The 21298-nt window shown below is 55.7% G+C and overlaps 1 protein-coding gene across 4 annotated transcripts in view; it reads left to right on the top strand.

The window, feature by feature from the left end:
• Window positions 1–5803: 5803 nt before the first annotated feature.
• Window positions 5804–21298, top strand: part of ADARB1 (adenosine deaminase RNA specific B1) — a 139062-nt gene continuing 123567 nt past the window's right edge. The window contains exons 1-2 of one of the 4 annotated variants that reach the window (XM_053902970.1): window positions 16050–16574; window positions 16678–16812. The gene's annotated coding sequence lies outside the window, so the exon portion shown is untranslated. Of the gene's footprint in view, window positions 5916–16049; window positions 16575–16677; window positions 16813–21298 lie in introns of those variants that run through there. The other 3 variants (XM_053902971.1, XM_053902973.1, XM_053902972.1) reach the window with 3 other exon arrangements.

The raw sequence follows: 21298 nt of genomic DNA, 5'->3' as shown, positions 1-21298 counted from the left end.
GGTAGTTCAGTTAGCTTAGTGTCCAACTTCGGCTCGGGTCATGATCTTGAGGTTCACGAGTTCATGCATCGGGCTCTGTGCTGATGGCTCGGAGCCTGAAGTCTGCTTGGGATTCTGTGTCTTCCCCTCTCTCTGTCCCTCCCCCGCTCACACACTGTCTCTTCCTCTCTCAAAAAGAAATAAAAACATAAAATGTTTATTTATTTTGTGAGCGAGCGAGCATGAGAACGTGAGCTGGGGAGGGACAGAGAGAGAGAGAGAGAGAGAGGGAGAGGGAGAGAGAGAGAGGACCCCAAGCAGGATCCATGCAGGAGCCTGACACAGGGCTCGTGGGGCTCAATCCCACGACCCTGGGGTCATGACCTGAGCCAAAATCAAGAGTCCGACGCTCAACTGACAGCCACCCTGGCGCCCGTCATGTAACAGATTTTTAAGTGTTAAGTCAAAGCTGTATTCCTGGGTGAGCCCAGCTTGGTCATAGTGTCCTTGTTCTCATTTTACACATCACATGCCTGGATTCGGGCTTGCTGGGTGTTTGTTTAGGGTCTTGTGGTTATTTATTTAGTCTACGAATGAGGTTGGTCCATCTCTCAGGTTCTGGAGTCCAGACAACGTTGGCTTCCTACAAGATGGGGAGTGCCCTCTCCTTCTAGCTGCTTCTGTCCCCAGCACCCCTCTGAACTTTTCAAAGTCACCATGACCTCTGTGGATCCCTCACTTGATTTGGACTCACCATTTCACTGACTTTCCTTTCCTTCTAAAGACGCTCCCCAGCAGGCTCCTTGCGCTCTCCTCTGCTCCCCTCCTGCCCCACTGTGCACCTGCTGTCTGTCCCGTCTGCCCAGACTCGCCTTTTCTCTGCCCCTCTCCAGGCAATCACTTCCACTCTCATGGTCTCAAACGTGTGTCCCAGCACGGATGGACCTCTCCTCTGCATCCAGCCGCTTGGACATCTGAGAGGCCTCACAAACTCCGCACAGAAGGGCCCGGTGGCTTCTTCCCAGCTGTCCCTCATCTCGGTGCATGGCGCCTTCTCCCTCCAGTACACACTAGCCAGATCCTTCCCGCTCCACACCCTTTCACCCAATCTATCACCAAGTGTTACCCAGTCTGTTTCCAAAAACATCTGAACTCGCCACTCGCACGGCTCCCGCCTGATGGAAGCAATCGGCATTCGGCCCGGGTGAGGCCAGACAGCACTGGGAGGCTCACAAGCCACCGCACCCACACTAATGGCACCCTGGTTTTGGTTTGCATTTCTCTCCCTCCCCACGAGGACCCCACGAGGGTCCTTGTGCTTGGGACCGGGTCTAACTCCCGGTGCAGGGGTGAGGCTTGGCTTCAACCAGGAGTCTGCACACTTTTTTCATAAACGGCCTGATGGTGAATATTTCAGGCTTCGGGGGCCACATACCTCTCTGTCTCTCTTCTTTCTTCCCCCCAATCCTTTCTATAGGTACAATTCATTCTGAGCACGTAGCCTGTGCAAACACAGACCCTTGGCCTTAGTGTGCCGGCCGCTGGCCTTCACACCTCTGGTTTAGCCACAGGGCACATTCCATTCTGGTGGTGGTCCAGGGAGGAAGATCCAAGTGGCCCAGCCCCATCAGGATGACTCCCCCGATTGACGGAGAAGCCCTGTCTTCTTTGAATTCACGTCAAAGGGACATGCTGTTCCCTCTGCCTTGGCACCCTTACCACCAGCCCACTCCCCCTTGAAGCTTGGCTCGAGGGCCACGGCTTCATGACGCTCGTTCTGGCCCTGGGGAGCCGGGCGGGATACACTCCCACAACACTCCATCACGGCACCGCGCTCTCTGCCGCTGGAGCCTTTCTACACGCGGGGCGTGGGGCCGGCCTGTGAGCTGGGGGTGAGCAACACCCTCCTTTCCGGACGAAGAACAGGCTCAGAGAGGCCAGACGAGCCGTCCGGTCGCACGGCTGACGTCGGTGGAGCAGAGTCTGGACCCTGTGCGACCTGATGCTGTGCTCCTCACCCCCGCCTGTCTCCGGCTGTCTGCACACCACCCTTCCCTGTGTCACCGCAACTCAGAAGCAGATTCGTCGTCTTCCTCGCCTGCGCTCACCTGCACACGTGACACACAGCACGAGGCACCGAAGAGCCACCAGCCTGTTCTCCACCCGCCCGCTGTGTGACTCTCACCGCGGGCTCGCTCCCCTGGCCAGTGTGCACGGCAGGTGATGAGGCCATCCCAGCCACGCCGGGTTTCCACGCGGCAGGTCTAGGCACAGACTCGGGCTTGTCTGGACGCCAGCCCCAGCTTCCAAGTGAAGTCATACGGAGTCAGGACTCCACCTTGGTCCTGGAGCTGGGAAGTAGGAGGAGTGTGCCTGTTCCTCTGCACAAACAAGGTCCTGTGACCGCGGGGTCTCACGGAGGTGGGGGGGGGGGAGCTGGGGGACCCAGAGAAGGAGGCACGTCACGAGCTGGGCAGGCTCCATGCAGGGCCTTCTGCTCCCACGAAGAGCTGATTGAAGGCTGAGAACCATCTGGCTCTTGTCACTCCAGTGTCACGCTTTTTATAAACATAGGACAAAAAATTTGTCTCAGATAAACATATCACAGTGTACTGGTTATCTCTTATTAGCAGTTGTATCTTCCTGACTTTTTTAGAATCCAAGAAATCAATAGGCTACTTTTAGACTACAATCTAAAAGTACCGTGGGCGTCCTCTCCCAAGCACAGTGGACAGAACTAAATAAAACAAGGAAACACACATTTTGTCAGATACTTTTTTGGTTGGACGCAGGGATCCCAGTGGAGCAGGCTTCAAAAGAACAAGGAAAAGGTGTCCTTGGAGTTGAATGATGGAAATCCACACCCAAGGTACGTGGGTCATCCACCTGCGTAAACCGTGACTATGACCAGGGTGTAACTCAGCAGGACGTGTCGGGAATGTCATCAGCTCGGGGAGGCAGTATTGGGGTCACATGGTCACCCTGTGCGAGCAGAGGGCACGGTGGGCCCGAGGCCTAGAAAGGAGGGGCAGAAAGCAGGCCGGGCCAGCCTGATGGCTCAGAGCCACAGCGCCCCTCTATGCACAGGTCCTGTGGTTCAGCCCTCTGGCTAACACTCTGCTGGGGGCCTGGACAAACGAGTCGTTTCTATACCTGTAGGCCCGGCACATTTCCTTCAACCGAACGTCTTTCTGGAAGCCCAGGATGGGAATGAAGGCACAGCAGCTCCAGTGTGGTCAGGCTGGACCCCTCCCTTCTCCCCACAGTTCCTGAGTGGGCTCTCCAGGCCACTGCCTGCGGCCCGGGTTCCACGCCATCTCCGGAGTCTGCCGGAGGCCACCGTCCCGGGCTCACGAGGCCTGTTGTTCTGTCCGATAGGTGCCTGGGGGCCCCAGAGTGATTTCTAATTCTCCTTGTTGGATCCAGCTACATGGCCACGGCAGCTAGAGGGAAAAAGGGGTCACGGTGGTTTTTTGGTGTTGTACAGACTGTTCCCACAGCAGACGACAGGTCCTTGCGCTCATATCAACGCTAACACCCCGTCACCGGGGCAGATGGAGGAGGGAGGCTGGATTCCCGTACACAAGCATTTGAGCGTCAGGTTTGTTTTTCAGGACATCAAAGTGATATTTCATCTTCACAATCTGCGTGAGTGAGGTAAACGACAGACTGTTTGGGGGGCAGGGCAGGGCCAGGCCTGCAGGCTGCCGTTCACGCTGAAGGCCCTGCCAGGTGATAGCACCGGTGCCGTAAGCTGCCAGCCCCCGCGCCCAGGTGTCTGACACGGACTGTAAGCAGGCGGCCGAAGGGCTTTCCCACGGAGGCTGTGGGATCCGTCATCAAGGCAGCGGACCTCACAGGTACCGAGTGGGCGTCCTGGTACTCCACGACACCTGGCAATCCCAGGTCTTGGCGCCAGCGTCTGGAGATCGCTTTCCACCACGTCAGCATAAAGAGGCGCGTTCTGCGTGCCATCCCTCCACGTCAGGGACGGTGCCCCAAGCCTGCCTCTGGAGAGCACTTGTCTGAGCTGGTAGGGCAGTCAGCGATCCTGGGCTCCTCGCCGGGTCCGTGCTGGAGGTCAGCTCCTGCGGGAGGGCCGCGTGCTGCCTTTCTGTGGAAGACGATACTGGGAGGAGACGGCGCGGAGGCGGCCTCCAGAGGGGGTCACACGTCTCTCCACCGTGCCCTGGGCAGCCCCCCTCGTGCCCACTCAGGGCGCGGCTCTCTCACTTACTTTGGCCAATGGGACTTTAGTAAATGTGGTGTAGAGGCTGGAAGTGCCCTGTGCGTTGAGCTTGGCCTATCCTCTTGCTGCCGATGGGAGTCACATTGCCATGAGAAGCGACCTTGGCCGCTCTGCTGGCGGCCTGGTTCCTCTCGTGGTCCCTGCTGGCGGCCCGCAAGAGTGGGTGCGGCCCCACAGGCCATGAAGCAGAGATGAGCTGCGGGAGCTGCTGGCCACAGGATCGTGAGCCATTACACGACTGCTTTGGGCCACTTGGTCTTGGGGGTGGTCTGTTTCGTAGCAGATCGCAGGTACTCATGCACATACTCGTTCATTAAGGAGGAGTCCCTGAAGGGCATTCCAGGGGTCTTGATTCATGCTTGGTTGTCCCAGCGCTCCTTTGGACTCTGTACCTAGCACGTGGCCCTCAGGCAGGGCGATGGGCTCGCCTGTTAGCTAGCTGGCCCAAAAGGTAGGCTTTTCCTTTACCGTCAGACAGCAAACTGAAGCAGATACGCGGCCTGCTGCGGCACCGTCCCCTGTGGTTAATTTATGCTCCAGGGCACCGAGCTCCTTGTGGTGTTGTGTTCTGCCATGGGACTCTGGGAATGACAGCGTTAGCGAACACTGATGGAGTGCCTTCCACACGCCAGGCTCTGGACTGGGCTCTTTACCGGCATGAGTCTTCTCTGACCTGTTTTACACGTGGGGAAACAGGCAGCTGGGCCCAAGAGATGCCAAAGTCTACCTCTGAGCCGCAGCAGCTCAACTTGCCCTTGGTGTCTAACCTCCACAGCCACGTGCTCTGCAGGGGTTAAGAGCCAGGTGAAAAGCCGCAGGCTCGCCAGACTCTGACCACTGTCTCCTAGGAAGTCACTGCCCTGGTCTCAGCACCCGCCTTCAAGAACTACAGATGTTTCCTTATTAAGCTTTAGTTTATTTTCTGTTTTGAACTGAGTGCAGCCTTGACTTGGTCACTCTGGTCTTCGGAAACGCTGCATTTCTCCATGTGCTTATTATCATGTGTATAGTCGTAGAAAAGTCGGTCAATATAAAGAAGTAAGTTTACTCCATACGCTGTAAATAAAAAAGCTTTAAAATGCCTTTATTATCACACAAACCAACCAACCCAACCACAGCTTCCACTGCGATACGGTGGACCGGCTGCTGACTTCCCCGAGAGCTCTCCGCAGGAGCGGGAGGGAGACACCTCCGGGGCCTGGGGACGGGGACCCCACCTTCTATCGAGCGCCCGGATCCTTCTCGGCACGGCCAGGACCCCGCGGCTGCACCTGGACCGGGAGCCCGGCCCGTGCACCACCCCCGCCGCCCCCGGCCGCCGGCCGGCTCTCAGAGAGCGGGGGGCTCGGCGCGGCGTGCGGGCGCGCGCACGTCCTGCGTCGCGGCGCCCCCCTCCCCCAGCTCCAGGCGTGCGCGCGTCCGGCGGCGGGGGCGGTGGGGAGGGCGGAGCCGGCGGCGAGGGCCGAGGGCGGAGGGCGGAGGCTGAGGCGGAGGCTGAGGCGGCCGCGGCGGCGGCGGCGGCGGCGGCGGCGGCGGAGGCGGCCGGGTCGAGACGCGCTCGGGGCCGCGCTCGGGGCCGCGCCAGGCCACGGCCAGCGCGCCGCAGCCCCGGCGGCCGAGCGGAGCCCGGGCGGCCTGGCGGTGCGAGCCCCGCGCGGCGTGCGGAGCGGAGCGGCCCGCGGCTGAGGTGAGGCGAGGCGAGGCGAGGCGCGGCGAGGCGCGGCGAGGCGAGGCCAGGGCGGGGGCTCGGACCCCGCGGCCGGGCACCGCCGCCGGGGCCGCGTTTATGTAAGCGCCGCCGGGCAGGTGGTGAGGCCGGGCCGGGCGTGCGCCTCGAGCGGGACCCTGTGAAGCCCGGCCGGGGGCCCGGGGCCCGGGGGGCTGGAGGGGCTGCCCGGCGGGGGTGTCCGGAGGGGCTGCCCGGCGGGGTGCGGGCCGCCCGGGGTGGGGAGGCTGCGCCCGGGACGGCCCGTGTCTCTTCCCCGGGGCGCCGCGTCTGCGCGGGATGCTCTGCGCCGCGGGTGAGGGAGGCTGCGCCCCGCGACGAAGCTGCGCCCGGTGGGGGCACTGCGCCCGGGATGAAGGGGAGGCTGTGTCCGGGGTGAAGATGCGCCCGTGGTGGTTTTTTGGGGGGGGGGGGGTTGCGCGCCGCGATGAAGCTGCGCCCGTGCCGGGGAGGGGGGGGCTGCGCCCGGGATGAAGGGGAGGCTGTGTCCGGGGTGAAGATGCGCCCGTGGTGGTGGTGGTGCTGCGCCCCGGGTTGAAGCTGCGTCCGTGCGGGGGGGCTGCGCCCCAGGATGAAGGGGTGGCGGCGCCCCCAGAATGAAGCTGTCGCCGTTGTGTGTATGTGTGTGTGTTGGGGGGGGGGGCGGCGGCGGACTGCGTTCCTGGGAGGAGAGAGGCTGCGCCCCGGGGAGAGTAGGCTGCGCCCTGGGTTGAAGGGGAGACTGCGCCCCGGGATAAGGTTGCGCCCCAGTGGAGGGGACACTGCGCCCAGATGAGGCGGCGCCCCCGGATGAAGGGGAGGCTGCGCCCCGGGATAAAGCTGCGCCCCAGTGGAGGGGACACTGCGCCCCGGATGAAGAGGCGCCCCGGGATGAAGGGGAGACTGCGTCCCTGGGAGGGGACGTTGCACCCCGGAATGGAGCTGAGCCCCTGGGGGGGAGAAACTGCGCCAGGGACAGCCCCTTCCCGTGCCCAGGAGTGCCGTGTCCGCCCCGACGCTCTTCACCCGGGGGAGGATGGCTGCGCCCGGGACCGCCCCGCGTCCCCTTCTGGAGGGCACCGTGTCCGTGCAGAGGCTCTACGTGCGCGGAGGGCAGAGTGCGCCCTTGGGCTGAGCCTGCGCCCCCCGGGAGAGGGCTACACCCCCGATGGCCCCGCGTCCCCTCCCGAGGGCGCCGTGTCCGCGTGGGAAGCTGCGCGCCGCGGGCGGCCCGGGGCGGGCAAGTTCCCGCGGCGTGTGCCGGGCGTCTGGAGCGATCCGGAACAATCTGGGGCGACTGGGGGCCCGAGGTGAATTCTGACGTGTTCAGATCTGCAGTAGGAAAATTACCGGGCTGTGGACGGTCCGAGGGAATGTGTCACATTGGGCTGTGGACGCTGAAAGTGTTGGGGTCCCGAGAAGGGTGCTCCGGTGCCCATATGTGCCGGAGTCCCGCACTCTTGTGTTTGGTTCGCAGTTGATATTTTTAGCCAGCAGATTTTGGTCGTTACTGCTGATAAGGACGTTTTTGTCCCCTTATTAAACAAAACGTAATGGTTAGCGTTCCGTTCTTAAGTATAAAGAAAGCGGCTGGATCATCAGACTTGCTGCTTTACTCTTAGTGCCCTAATTAAGACGATAGATCGGTAAGCTTTGGGAATAGAAGTGTTTATGTAGTCCTTTTCCTTTTCTCTGAAATTCACCGGTGTGTTTTACTCCTTTGAAAGGTGCCACCAGAGCTGCATTTTCTAAAACAGCGGGTTGTCTCAAGAGCAGTCCCTAGGAAATGTCTTTGGCTGCCGTCTTTTCTTGGGGGCAGAGACTACCCTCTGCCTGCCGAGGGCTGCCCGGAGGGGAGGGGAGGGGAGGGGAGGGGAGGGGAGGGGAGAAGGCGCTGTGTGCTCCACCCTGGATGGGGAATTAGGGGCCTTTCCCTGCGTGCTTCCGCCAGTGGGCGGGTCCTCTCCGAGTGGGCACCCGCCACAGGGGCTTGGGAAGTATTCGGTGAGCCGCGCCGAGCTGGGTGCGGATGCCGTTCCCGGGCCCTGCTGGGGGTGGAGGCAGGGGACTCACCAGGGCTTGGGAAAGAACGCTTGTCTTGTCGGTGAGTAACGCCCTGTTAGATGTCTCAGGGTTCCTGGGACTGAATGTGTTCAGCTACCTCGTGGACAAAATTTGAAGCTATGGTTGGAGGCCTTTCTGCAGGGGGCAGTGGTGAAAACAAAATTGGTCCGGCTCTGAGAAATTGATGACACATGTATCTCGAGGTGCAGTGTGCTCATAAAGTCAGTGCTGGGAGGCGAAGAGACGAGACCTCAACAAGAACATCACCGGAGAACAACTTCTTGGTTCGTAGGTTAAGGCGCGCCTTGGTGAATTGACACGCCCTAAAAACATTTCAGTTGCTTTCAGATTTTTGGGATAAGAAAATTCTTTGAACTTGTATTTGTCTGCTGAATGAATAAAGCAAACTTAATTCGATGGACAGACACTTAATCTGTGGCTCGTTGTGTGCTGGGCCCTCCCTGTTACAGGCCTGGGCAATACAGCGCTGAACAGGACAGGCAGGGTTCAAAAAGTCCAAGCACGGGCAGTGTTAGTAACCGCTTTTATAGCACTGGATTTTTAAAAATAAAATATAAGACTCTGAAATGTATAGCATTACAATTTTTGCATATGGATTTAAAAATGGAAGGTTGCACAAAGTACATTGAGAAAGTACCGACATTTAAACCTCATTCCATTCATTCCACCTGCTGTGGCCCATTGATTGTGTATCTCCCAGCAGCAGTCAAGATACACACACAGTTGTATATGTGTTTTGATATAGTGTTAAATATTTGCTATAACAGTGCTGCAGTGAATATTTTTTTATATGTGGGTGCAAGCAAAACCTACTAATCATTTTTATTAGCCATCAGAATCCCTTAGGCGTAAGTTTTATTTAAGAATGGAGTTTTATTCCCTGGAATGCTGTGATGAGCTATGTAAATACTTAGGATAAAGGACTCTTATTTAAATAGGAGGTAGAAAGAATACTTTGAAGATTAATAGGTGAGACTGTGTACTTACCAGCCTGTAAAAATTTTGTTTAAGAAAAAGTGTCAATCTTGGGGCACCTGGGTGGCTCAGTCGGTTAAGCGTCCGACTTCGGCTCAGGTCATGATCTCACGGTTCCTGGGTTTGAGCCCTGTGTTAGGCTCTCTGCTGTCAGCTCAGAGCCTGGAGCCTGCTTCGATTTCTGTGTCTCCCCCTCTCTCTGCCCTTCCCTCACTCCTCCCTCCCTCTCTCTCAAAAAGAAATACACATTAAAAAAAAAAAAGTGTCAATCTTAGTGTGAAACTGAAAAACTTACAGAGTTCCAAGTTGATTTAAAAACTTAGGGGTGCCTGGATGGCACAGTTGGTTAGACATCTGACTCTTGATTTGGCTCAGGTCACGATCTCACCGTTTGTGAGATCAAGCCCCACGTGAGGCTCCACACTGACAGCACAGAGCCTGCTTGGGATTCTCTCTCATTCTCTCACTGTCTGCCCCTCCATGCTCACGTTTTTTTCTCTTTCTCTCAAAATAAATAAATAAATAAATAAATAAATACTTTAAAAATTAAAAAAATTATTAAAAAAAACCCTTGATTTTTGTGTGTGTGTGTGTGTCAATTTTCTAAAATATGAGTTTCCAAATTTATAATTTGTGTGATGGAAATGGTGGTGTTAAAAAAAAAAAAACCCTTTAAAAATACATTCGTAACGTGTGTGGTAGAAAAGCTTTATAGTGAGAATTTCCTTTAAAAATTGTACGTTGGGGGGCACCTGGCTGGCTCAGTCAGTAAAGCATGCTGAGTCTTGATCTCAGGGCCATGAGTTCAAGCCCCGTCCGTGTTGGGCATAGAGCTTACTTAAAAAAATAAAAATTAAAAAACCCCAAAATTGCGTATTTAAATAATTAAAATGTCTTTATTCCTTGAATGATTTTTTAAGTTTTATTTGGGGTGCGGACAGGGAATATGCAGCAGCCGAGAGAGGTCTTCACATAACCTTGCCGCATAGCCTGATGGCTGTTGGGCGTAGACCACGAGTGTCATATTATCACGTTTAAAAACGTGATGTGATCAGTATTCCTGGCTGCTGTTCTAGGAGCGCACAAAGAAAACATGACTTTGGTGTTCAGTGTAGCGTCTTTGTGATGGATTAAAATGGAGAGGGGTTAAGTGTGTGTGTGGAAGTGGCTTGAAGGTACCTGGTGTTTTCACTGCAGGTGCAGAGAAATTCTGCTTGCCTTTAGGCCGGTTTTGTTTCTCACACGTGGTCACCCACAGGTGTTCACCATATGCTGGATTCTCTTCTGGGCACTGGAGACTTGGGTGTGAGCACAGTAAAGGGTAGCTCTTGCCTTCATGAGATTCACATGATGGGGCGGCGCGCCCCAGCTAAAGGCCTCCGTGCCAGGAAGGGCAAACAAAATGAGATCGAGGGTGGGCGGGGGCCTGAGAGGGCGCAGGGGACGGAGGGAGCTGGGCACTACCAGGCAGCTGGGAGCTCCGGAGGAACGTCCTCGTCCTGGGTTTGGGTTTGGAATCGTGGGAGGCCGGTGAGGAGGAGGGAGGCAGGAGGTCTGGAGCTGTGGCGAGGAATTTAGATTGTAATCACCCTGTGATGCGAAGCCTTCTTCCCTCCCTCCCTTCCTTCTTTCCTTTTTGTTTCCTAGTTGACTTTAGAGAGTTTTGAAGGAGGGGATGTCATGACCTATCTTTAAAAGAATCTCTCTGGGAGCGCCCGGATGGCTCAATCGGTTAAGCAGCTAAGCATCTGACTCTTGATCTTGGCCCAGGTCGTGGTCTCACAGTTCGTGGGTTTAAGGATCCTCCCCCCACCCCCCTGCCACAGCTGCTGTGCCTTGACAGCACGGAGCCTGCTTGGGATTCTCTCCCTCTCTCTCTGCCCATTTCCTGCTCGTTTCTCTCTCTGTCTCTCTCTCTCAAAATAAATAGACTTAAAAAAATAAAAGAAGCACTCTGGCTCTCATGCAGCTAATGTTTATTAGGTCCTTAAGACGTGCCAGGGGATTAAAGCACCTTCTGTGTATTAGCTGGCTTTGCATTAGTCCAAGAGGTAGGCACGTTAGTTTTCCATGTTACTTGTGGGGAAGACGGGGCCCAGCGAGGGCACACGTCAGTGGCAAAGGCAGGACTGCGCTGAGCCCTGTGACTGCAGGGGCCCTTCTCGCCTCCCCTGCCACCGCCAGGGGGTGCTGGCAGGAGCGTGGGGGGACCACGATGGGCCAGGGCACAGGTGGTGAGCTCAGATCTGGCAGGCTGTATTTCAGGCTTGTACTCTTAGCAGGCAAATGTTGCCAGTTACGCTGTGACGCAGTCCTTTCATATCGCCTGGGCCTCACTTATGCTCATCGACAGTGCTCTTGGACTTTAAGCGAAGACTTTTAAAATCAGACTGTGGTGCTTTCATCGAAAAGGCAAATAGAAGTGAAGTAAAATAAAATAAGTAACTCTAAAATTTCTTTCCATTTAGAATCTGATTCTTCCCGGTCATCCTTCGACCAAGCATCGATGTGATGTCATGCTGCCTTCCACGTTGTTCCCTGTGCTGGCATTCCTTAAGACCTCACCACTGCTGTCTCTGGGGTGTCTTCCTTTTTTTTCCTTTTTTTAAAATGTTTAGTTAAATTTAGACACACACACACACACACACACACACACACAGAATGTGAGCGGGGGAGGGGCAGAGAGAGGGAGACACAGAATCTGAAGCAGGCTCCAGGCCCTGAGCTGTCAGCACAGAGCCCGACACGGGGCTTGTACTCACGAACCACAAGATCATGACCTGAGCCGAAGTCGGACGCTCAACCGACTGAGCCCCCCAGGCGCCTCCCTCTGAGGTGTCTTCCAAGCGGCTGAGACCTGGTCTGTGAGTTTAGATGCTTTTTTGATCTTACTGGCAGGTAGTAAGGAGAGGTTTCTGGTCCTTAAATGGTTTGTTGACTGACCTGTCGGCGGGCTGTGTTGTCCTGTCTCCTGTCTTGCCTCCGAGAGTAACAGCTGAGTTTGAGTGTGCCCGGGCAAGAGTCACTACACTCCCCTCCTGCCCGGCTGACAGCATTGTGGGACACCTCCGATTTCCCAGTTGTTCAGAGGGGGAAAGTGCACACTTAGAGCTGATGAACCGTAGCGTGTTTTGTAGGCAGGCCCGTCAGGATTGCCAGTAGACTTGCCGTGAGATGGAACATCCGGAATGATCCCAAGGTTGTTGGCCTGAGCGGTTGGCTGGCGCTGGCCTTGGGATAGAGAAGTCTGAGGCTGGCATCGGGAGCTGGGGACTGGCCCCGTGAGGCCTCGGACTCTGCGGGAGACCGTTCCTCAGCAGTTACACCCGCAGACTGGGCCGTGAGCAGGTGGGATGAATCTCTGTTCCGTCACGTTTCAGAAGCGTGATCTTGAGCGAGCTGTTTAATCTTTCTCTGTCTTGGTGTTCTCATCCGTGAATTAGGGAGAACAGTGGCAGCCTCGATCCTCTGGTTGTTGGGCCTACAAACTGAGCCAATGTAAAGTGCCTAAAATAGTACCTCACTTGTTTTTATAAGCAGTCATCCGAGTGGAGATGTTTGGATACTAGTGGAAATTCAAAGTTTGGCTCAAGAAGAGATTGGGGTCAAATATGTGAATTTGGGAGTCATTTGCCTGTTGCTGGTATTTGAAACCATGGGCTTTGCAGTGGATATAGATACAGATGAGCAGAAGGGTAGGGATGAAGCCTGGGGGCTTCTGGCAAGGGGTGCACAGGAGGAGGGGGAGGGGGAGGAGGTGAGGGAGATGGGGGGAGGAGGAGGGGAGAGGGGGGAGGAAGAGAAGGGGAGAGGGGGAGGAGAGGGAGGAGGGGAAGGGAGAGGAGGGGGAAGGGGCCCAGGAGGAGGAGGAGGAGGGGGCCCAGAAGGAGGAGGAGGGGGGGAGGAGGAGGGGAGAGGGAAGAGGAGGAGGAGGGGGGGGGAAGAGGAGGAGGAGAGGGGGAGGAGTGGAGGAGGGGAAAGGGAGGAGTGGAGGAGGGGGAGGGTCTAGCAATACCCATCTTAAAGGGGTCTGTTGAAGGAGGAAACCAGGACGGTCTGCTGGCCTGGAGTCCAGGGCTTCCTGAGTGAGCCTTATGATGGCCGAGGAGACTGTGAGGGGGTGTCACAGAGGATGTCACAGGTAGAGGACTCTCTAGGGGAGCTTTGTTAAAACGGGGCGGAATTGTTGGCAGAAGCTGGAGGGGCCATGGGCTTGAGGGAGTTATGTAATTTGGGTTTTTAAATGGAAACGATTACGGTGCGTTTATGGGCTAAGGGGCAATCCAGTAGAGAAGGACAAATTTATAATATGTTGGAAAAAGGGTAATTGCAAGAGGCAAGTCCTTGAGAAGGTGAGAGGGGTTGTTGAAGGAACAGGACCTCTGCACGTGGGAACTGACTCACTTCAAAAATATTTCTCAGAGACATGCTGCCCTTTTGAAAGGAGGGCATAAAATAAAAGATAATTTTGTGCTCAGTCCAAGAAACTGGGGAATCGTGCCCTAGGACTTAGGATCAGTTTCTTATTAGCTTACGGTGTTTAAACATGCCTTGGGGCATCCTTACAGAAAGATATATGTGGAAATGGCATTTTTCTTTATTAAAACAATTCACTTATAAATTTTTTTAATGTTTAGTTTTTGAGAGAGAGAGAGAGAGAAAGAGAGAGCGCACAAGTGCGTGAGCCGGGGAGGGGCAGAGAGAGAGGGGGACAGAATCCCAAGCAGGCTCCAGGCTCCGAGCTGTCAGCACAGAGCCCGACGTGGGGCTCGAACCCACAAACTGTGAGATCGTGACCTGAGCTGAAGTTGGACGCTTAACCGACAGAGCCACCCGAGTGCCCCTACAATTCACTTATCTCTAAAAGTGTCATTAACTTAACTAGAAGTTGGCACCTTTAGTCACCAAACTTGGTACCACAGCAGAGGACCAGCAAGATTCGCCTGCTGTTTTGTGCTTCATTTGTCTTACAGTATCTAGAAGGATGCTGGTGTTGCGTCCAGGAGAGCCCCCACCTCCTGAGGCGGACAGGTGTTGCTTGGGCCCAGTTATGCTGAAACGTCATCAGGGCGGCTGCATTCGCTGAAAGTTACCTGTTCAAGGGGCGCCTGGGGGGCTCAGTCGGTTGAGCGTCTGACTTCGACTCAGGTCAGGTCATGATCTCATGGTTCGTGGGTTCGAGCCCCACGTCGGGCTCTGTGCTGACAGCACAGTCTGGAGCCTGCTTTGGATTCTGTGTCTCCCTCTCTCTGCCCCTCCCCTGCTTCCTCTCTCTCTCAAAAGTAAATAAAAATGTAAAGAAAAGTTACCTGTTAAAATGGTAAAATCTCTTCCTTGCGTGTTGGTTTTTGTTGTTTGTGGTTATCTGATTTTTTTTTTTAGGTGTGGAGTTTTGAAATGTCAATGTTCTCTGTAGTTCAGCCAATGGGATGAAGTGTATAGAAGCCCCCCCGACTCCCTGTGTGCCCATCGTCTGTGCCGGGGAAAGGGGAAAACTGATTTCCACTGCCCTGGCACCCTTGCCCGCAGTGACAGGTTCTGTGTGAGTCATCGTGGAAGGACACACTCTGGAGGAGAAGGCCTCTGCCTCCTTGGGCCAGTGTTCCAGCTGGAGGCTAAACCGGGCACCGGGGCGTCCTCGAAGCTGCTTTGTCTGTGCGGTGACCAAAGGCACGAGGGCTGCGGCAGATGGCGTCCCGGGGCTGTGCCTTCTTGAGGCGTCGCTCTGCACAGGGGCTTCTCTCGGGAGGGGTGCCGCGCTGAGGCCCGGAAGAGAGATGAGCTCTTCTTCCTGCCCAGAGAGCGGCCGAGGGCATTCCCTGCCCGAACCCTGCTTATTGGAGCAGCTGGGGGGTGGGCAGTAGCCCCCGTCCAGCCGTTGATGGGGGGGCGTGGTGGAGGCAAGGTTGAGGCGTGCAGGGCCCGGCTCTGCACCCTTCCGGATGGCGGGAAGGCTTTGGGGGGAGGGGTGGTGGGGTGCCGGGGTGCCAGGGTGAGCGGGAGTCAGCAGGGTCTGGCGGTGGGTCAAGTCCAGGAGATGAGGAGACCGGAGGGATTAAGAAGTGCCCTTGGAGCTCCCTGGCTTGCCATGATGCTCGGTGGCAGAAGGACCCGAGGTGAAGGGTCTTCACTTACGGGCGTCATCTCACAGCGGGTTCTCTTCGAATCTGCAGCTTGCTCATCCCTTGGTGTGCGACGTGCAGGACGTTAATATCCTTCCGTGCGATCAGGAGCCTGCGTACCATGTTGTTTGTAAAACACAGACAGGTGCATGTGTGGAAGCTGCCGTGACACGGAACTGTCCGGAGCTGAGAGTCCCGGGTACCTAGTTATTCCTCACGAGTGTTCCCTTGAGCGTGGGTCACCTCTGTGTTTCAGACGGGGAACTGATGTAAGGGGCTCGGTAAGTTCTGGGAGAGCCGGGTGGTGTTGGCTAACGCATATGAAGCTCTCCCGTGTGTCAGGCATGTCGGAGCGAGCTTGATCCAGCCCGCTGCTCGTGATGCTCTGAGGGGGCTCCCCTCCTGTGGAACTGTCCTCACCCTCTGCTCCGCACGCTCCTGCCCCGGGCCTCCTTCCACCTGTTCCTGACCGTCAGCCAAAGCAGAGCCCTAAGTGGGGAGGACGGGTCCATCACTCTCCTGCTCGGAGCCCTGCAAGTTCCCCCATCTCAGTCCCCCCAGGGGCCCGCTGTCCCCTCTGGTCACCCCTCTGGCTGTGGGGTCTGGGCTTCACCCCTCTGCACCCTCACCTCTCACCCACTGTGCCCTGCTATCCCTCCGTATCCACTCCTCCTCCCTCCCATCAGGCTGCCCTCTGAGCAGAAGCCTCCGGAAGGCGGGGGTCTTGCTCTGTCTCCCTCCTGAGGGCTCAGAACGGTGCATGGCAGAGAGGAGGCAGTCGTCAGTGTCTGTGGACAAATGACTAACGTGTTCTTACTTTCTGCGCAGGTAGGAAGTGGCGAGCCGATCGAAGCTGTTTGCCTGCCTCCCGCACTGCCCCTCCCATGCTCCTGTTGTACTCGGTGAATCAGTCATCTATTTATGCCCCGTATGTCTGTGTTATCTCCAGATTTTTGTGCTTTTCTTCGTAGAATAGAAACATTTACAAAACATTCAAAATTGTTCTAAAACCATGAAGTACGGTAGAGTAAATTAGTCTGTTGCGAACAGGGAGCCCTCAACCTACGAGAGCAGCTGCGTCCTGCTGCTGCCATTTGAACCCCGGAGGGCAGCCCTACAACTGAAAAGCGTTCTCTTAAGTAATGACCGTCAGGGACGTAACGGATATAGCGACATTGTGACAGAAATGAGAATATGAGTAATTCTGGGAGGTTTCAGAAAAGCAGCCAAATATGATGAAAAACACCTGACTCGGCGGTGGAGGCTTAACCGGTTTAAAACCTGGAGAGAAGGCGGCTTGTAAGGTGCTTGGTGGAGAGGAAGCGAGAGTGTCCCGGAGTGTAGGAAGCTGGGGATTTCGTCCCGGCTCTGCCTCTGAACTTGCTGGGCCACCTGCTTCCCACCCTGCCGCAGGCTCCTGGAGCGGAAAACAAGGGCGGTCACGTTGGTGACTTCCAAGGTTTGTTCCATTTCTAGGAGACTCTCGTATGCAAGAGTAAAATAATAAATTCTGAGGGTTTCAGGGGCCATTCAGTGAGCTGTTGAATAAATGTTTATCCTAGAACCTGTGCGCGGTCCTGTGTTGAAAGTGGGCAATGTCCCGTCCCTTCGCGGCTGCTACGGTCCGCCAGAGGCTAGCGCCCGGCACAGGGTATCCTGTCCCCCCCGCTCTGGACCAGGCAGCTCTGCTGAAAGAGGTGAGGTGCGGGAGGAGGGGGGTCAGGAGGCAGCATCTCGGGGGTGGAGGAATGGGTTCTGGCTCCAGGGGATTCCCTTGTTCCATTTTCTTAGTCTTAGGGGACTAGACTGTTGGTTGTCTGGAACTAAACTGAGCGAGGATTGTTTTCAGGTGCGTAAGTCTAAAGCTTATCGTACAGATCATTCCCTGGGAGGCGGTATTGAGTCAGCCCCCCTGCCGTGACATCATAGAGTTAGGAACTGAGCTTGTTAACGTATCTGTTGGTCGGGCGGGGGGTAAGTTTGGAGCTTGCCTCGTATTCTGTGCCTTTCTGTGCAGGCCGCACACACAGGCCCAACTTCTTTTTCTTGTTTCGGCTCGGTGTACGTGAATTCTCTGGCTCTCTGGGTGTTCGCGCGCTTGGTTCTCCTGAGGAGAGGGATTTACTCGAGGACACGGGTAGCTCTCCGCCCTGTGCGTGAGGCCAAGGAGCAGGCTTCCTGCGGGGCCGCGGGCCCCCTCTGCCCACACTCACCCCCCCACCTGGCACCCGGCTCTCCTCCATCTCCGTTTCTTCTCTTGTGAGGAGTTGGTTCTGCCGGGCACCTGCTTTGCCAGCTTTCTCTCTTTTGAGGCCAGCCTTTGTGTCGGTCGGTGCGACCTGCCTCTGATGTGTGCCGGGGCTGTGTGAGGGCAGGGCTTCTGCCTTAGGAAGGGGGGCTCACTCAGGGGGCGTCCCCAGGTAGAGACGGGGAGTAGGGTCCTGTGTGAAGCGCTCACTATCCGAAGACTGACGGACAACGGTGAGACTTCACTCAGATGCTTCACGTGGTCTAGACCTGGGCTCGATCTGAAGAGGGACCTACGTGCTCAGGCCACCGTCTACAGAGCAGCGATTTGAGGGGTTACGTCTGCTCTGTCCTGGCGATGCGTGACATCAGTCGCGTGAAACTGTATGTTTATTAGTCTGGATTGTTTCGAATTTGATTCTTTTTCAGAAGAGGAATCTACCCCAAATAATAGTCCAACAGAGTGGTCGCTCTTGAATCCATGATCCGCGCTGGCTTTTACGGTATGTTTCTGTCATAGCACGGTGCTCTTGGGCGGGCCGCCTCTTTTGTGGTTGGCAATGCAGTAAAACTTTACTTTCACCGAAAAGTTATCTAAATATTTCAAGGGCCTCGTGTAGTCATTTTTTAGGTTAACAGTTTCAGGGCTGTCGCGGCACATGCAGTAAACTGCGTCAGCTGGAAGCCGCTTTGGGAGTTGGGGCTGCAGAATCTTAATCCAGGAAGATGTGCAATTCATGGGAACGAATCATAGGAATTCGGAGCAGTGATAATTTGGGGTCAGAGAGTTCAACCTAGTGCCCATCACCGAAGACCTATGGAAAAGTCACTCCCATCACCTTTTGGCTGGTTTCGGCAGTGGTGCGAGGGAACGCCCTCTCAGGACTGCTGGCTGCGTGTCCTGAGTACGTTGTGCAGTGTCACCCGAATGTAGCTCGCGCTCTCTTCACTTCTTGTCACTCCTACTCTGGGGGTTTTCCCTCATTAACGTTTTTTGTGTCACGCAGTAGAGGGCTTTCACCCACATGCACATGAACGAGTGGCATCGTTGATCGTTCTACTATGAAGCTTTCTATTCTTTGATTTTCTTCCTCTGACGAAACTGCGAGCGGCCTGATATTTTCATAGAAAGAGCGGGTGTTGCGCAAACCGGCAGAGTATTCTGGAGGGAGCGGAGAGCGCCGTGTGCGGTGTCCCCCAGCTCCCCTTAAACTCCCTGTGTGGGGGGAGGGCCGGGCAGGGAGAGGAGGGTTTGATGAACTTAGGTGTTTCTCACCGCAAGCCCTTGCCGTAGGAAAGGGAGTTTTCTTCCCTTTAGTTCCCAGACTTTTGAGCCGGGACCACCCTGTGCAGGGTATGCTGGGTTCCTGGGACAGAGCCCGGCTGTGAGTGGAGGAGCCAGGATGTGGGAGAGCCGACCTGTGTTTCCCAGTCCCGCTGATCGTTGGGAGAAGCGGTGCCGTCACACGTGCGACCCAGCTGTCTGGGGGTGCACCTTTCTGAGTGCTCTGAGGGGACGCGCTCGGGAAATAACAGGTGGGGGAAACTCTGTGAGGAGGGTTTGTTTTCTTTTGTGTATAAGCGGCTGTCGTGAGATGTACCCTCTGTAGACAAGACAATTCAGTGACTTTCACAAATGTCTGAGTTGTGCAGCCTTTACCACAGTCCGGTTTTAAGTTTTTTTCAAGTTTTCTTTGAGAGAGAGAGAGACAGAGCGTGAGTGTGCACGCACAAGTCGGGGAGAGGCAGAGACAGCGAGGGAGAGACGGAATCCCAAGCAAGTTCCGCAGTGTCAAAACAGAGCCCGATGCAGGGCTTGAACTCACAAAGCTGAGCCCAGACCAAGAGTCGGACGCTTAACCGATTGTGCCACCCAGGTGTCCCACCAGAGTCCAGTTTAAAAAAGTTTCCGTCACCCCGGAATGTTCCTGTGTTTGTGTGAATTCCCGTTCCAGCCGCAGGCCTTGGCAGCCACTGATCTGTGTCTACAAATCTGTCTTTTCTAGACATTGCACTTGAATGGAATCATTGCAACCTGTAGTCTTTCGGGTCAGGCTTCTTTCCCTTAACAAGGCTTTTGGGGTCCGCCCATGTTGTGGGATGGATCGACACTTTGTTCCTGTCACTTGCTCGGTGGTCCTGCCTGCGTGGATCCAGCACATCCTTTCTGTCCCTTGGCCGGGGCTGGGCGTTTGGGGTGTTCGCACTTTCCGACTACTGTGAATAAAGCTGATCCGAACATTAGCAAACACGGCTGTGTGTGGATATGTGCTCGCGTGGGTGTGGGCTTCGAAATGGGGTTTAGGATAAAAACATTTCACTGTTACGGACAGTGCTAGTAAAGACCATTTGCTAGATTTTGGGTGGCTTGCTCACCATGTCTGTCTCCGTGCGCTGAGCTTCTTGACTCGCGTGAACCTTTTACTTCCAGGGTGAGATGTCACAGTCCTGATGCGGAGCGTCGGCTACTAGGGTGGCTTATGCTGACAGCCCTCCGTGTCGGGCCCCGCAGATGAGCTCTTTCCCTTCATTTGACTGTTTATTTCCTCCGCCTGAGGAGATCAGTGCTGTGTGCTTGGGCACGAAAACACCCCATTCGGCCTGCGGAACCCCATGTGCCCGGTGCTTCGCCCCAGCATTCTCCCTTCTAGGAGTCTAGCTTGAGGGCGCACCTCCAACTCTATGGAAACACATATGGAAATGACCTACGTATCCGTGCAGGTGTGTCGACCACGGCGCAAAGTGCCACCTGCAGGACGGTACGGCCTCTGTGAACTGATTCGAGGTGACTTCCAAGACCCAGGTAGCGAGCGAGGCACGCTGCCAGAGGGTGCTGTGCTCTGTCCACCAGGAAGAAGGGCCGTGGGAAGACACGGGCGCGGCTGCGCGTTCGTGCCAAAGGGAACGGGACGGACGAGCCGGAGCCAGGGGCTGGACTGGTTCCACGGGGGTGGGTGGGAGGGGCTGGGAGGGACAGGGGAGTAGACTCGGCTGCAGGTGTGGGGGCGCGGTGCCCCTCCAAGCACACCGCTCGCTACAGCCTGACTCTGGGAGCCACTGCGCTGTTTACACACCCCCAAATGAAGCACGTTAACTTCAGCCAGGAGGTGGGGGGCGCTAAAGTGGAATACACACAGAAGCAAACCTCAGTGTCCCCACAAACAACAACGGAGCCACAGGAAAAGGGACAGGAAGAAAGGTGACAGCCTCATCTTGGAAGACGGCATTTTGGCTGCATTCTGTGAGGCCGAGGACTGTACAGAACCGTGCTTGTCATGGGGTTGAGGTTCGCAGGGTGAACCTACTCTGTGTGCACCCAGGACCGAACAGGTCGTCCGTCTGGGTGGGCGACCAGAGCCAGGTCGCAATGTAAACCCATGGTCTCTAACGTGTGCACATCGGGATAGGTGTGTACAGGGACGCGCAGAGATGGATGTGAGCATGAGGGTTACACGCACGTGCCCTGGGTCTCCGTCCCCTGACAGGCCCCAGTAATGGGGAGTATGCCCAGATATCATCCTCTGATAGGAAGGAACAGGTGCAGCCAGGACACCTGGCCGTGCAGACAGTAAGGAGGTGCTCAGGAAGGGTGGGGTGTGTCGAGAGGGCACGGGGGCCCACCCCAAGCAGGAAAGATGGCCAGAGTTGAATCAGTCTGAGCGAGGAAATAAAATGATGTAGGATCGGTTTATAATCCATAGACTACAATAAATACCCACTACTCTGTACTGATATAAACAAAGAATTGAATAAAGAAGCAAATAAACGGGGGGAGAAGGAGCAGCTCTTCCTGACAGAAGGGTTCTAATTAGTGTAGAAAGAGTGAGGACGTACAAAAGACAGTACAGCAACGATTAGTTTAGGTGAGACTCAGGGATGGGGGCTGAGATTAGTGGGTGAGAGTTTGAGGAGAAACAGGATATTTGCCTGGGCTCT

The sequence above is a fragment of the Panthera pardus genome, unplaced genomic scaffold (assembly GCF_024362965.1).
Source record: "Panthera pardus isolate Hobbes unplaced genomic scaffold, ASM2436296v1 HiC_scaffold_16, whole genome shotgun sequence".
Lineage (NCBI taxonomy): Eukaryota > Metazoa > Chordata > Mammalia > Carnivora > Felidae > Panthera > Panthera pardus.
Note: the sequence above shows the minus strand (reverse complement) of the source record. Positions and strands in the feature narration are given on the sequence as shown.